Here is a 695-nt window from a genome sequence, read left to right as displayed (position 1 = left end):
CCGGTGTTTTGCCTGCCATAGCCCCCCCATGTCCCTCCTGGACTCCGGTGCCCCAGCAGTACCCCCACACTCTGGGTCTCCCCTCCCAGGGGAACCCCCAACCCACTATACCCACTTTGACTCAGTGGCTACTGCCAGTCACTCAGCCCCCTTTCACTGGGGCAGACTACAGTCTGTAATTGCCACTCATCACTGGCAAGGGGGTCAGACCAGCTGCCTCTGCCTAACCCCGGGCTGCACCTCCCAGCCCCAGTATCTGTATCTGTATCTGTATCTGCCTTTATCAAAGCCTCAGCCTGGGGAGTTGCCAGGCTGGAGCACCTCGCCTTGGGCACCTTGCTCCCAGGCAGCTAGCCCTTTCCACTCCAGGGCTAGAGTGAGACTCTGACCCAATGCCTCCCTTAGGCCTTCTTATACTCCCTGCCAAGCCCTGATTGGCTGCCTCAAGCCCGCACCTGATTGGCTCCCTGGGAAAGGCGGTTTTTAACCCCTTCCACACCAGAGCGGGGTGATGGCCCTGCTACAGGCACTCAGCACCTCACAGGATAGTACTCCATGTCTGATGACTGATAATGCCAGAGTCAGTTCAATAGACTGCAGTATTGCCAGCCCCAAATGTTCAAAAATCATGAGTCAGGCTCACCAAAAATCACTAGATTGGCTTTAAAATCATGAGATTACATAAAAATAATAGA

This window comes from Chrysemys picta, chromosome 12 (genome assembly GCF_011386835.1).
Source record: "Chrysemys picta bellii isolate R12L10 chromosome 12, ASM1138683v2, whole genome shotgun sequence".
Classification (NCBI taxonomy): Eukaryota; Metazoa; Chordata; order Testudines; family Emydidae; genus Chrysemys; species Chrysemys picta.
The sequence above is the reverse complement of the archived record's forward strand: the minus strand, read 5'-3'. Positions refer to the sequence as shown.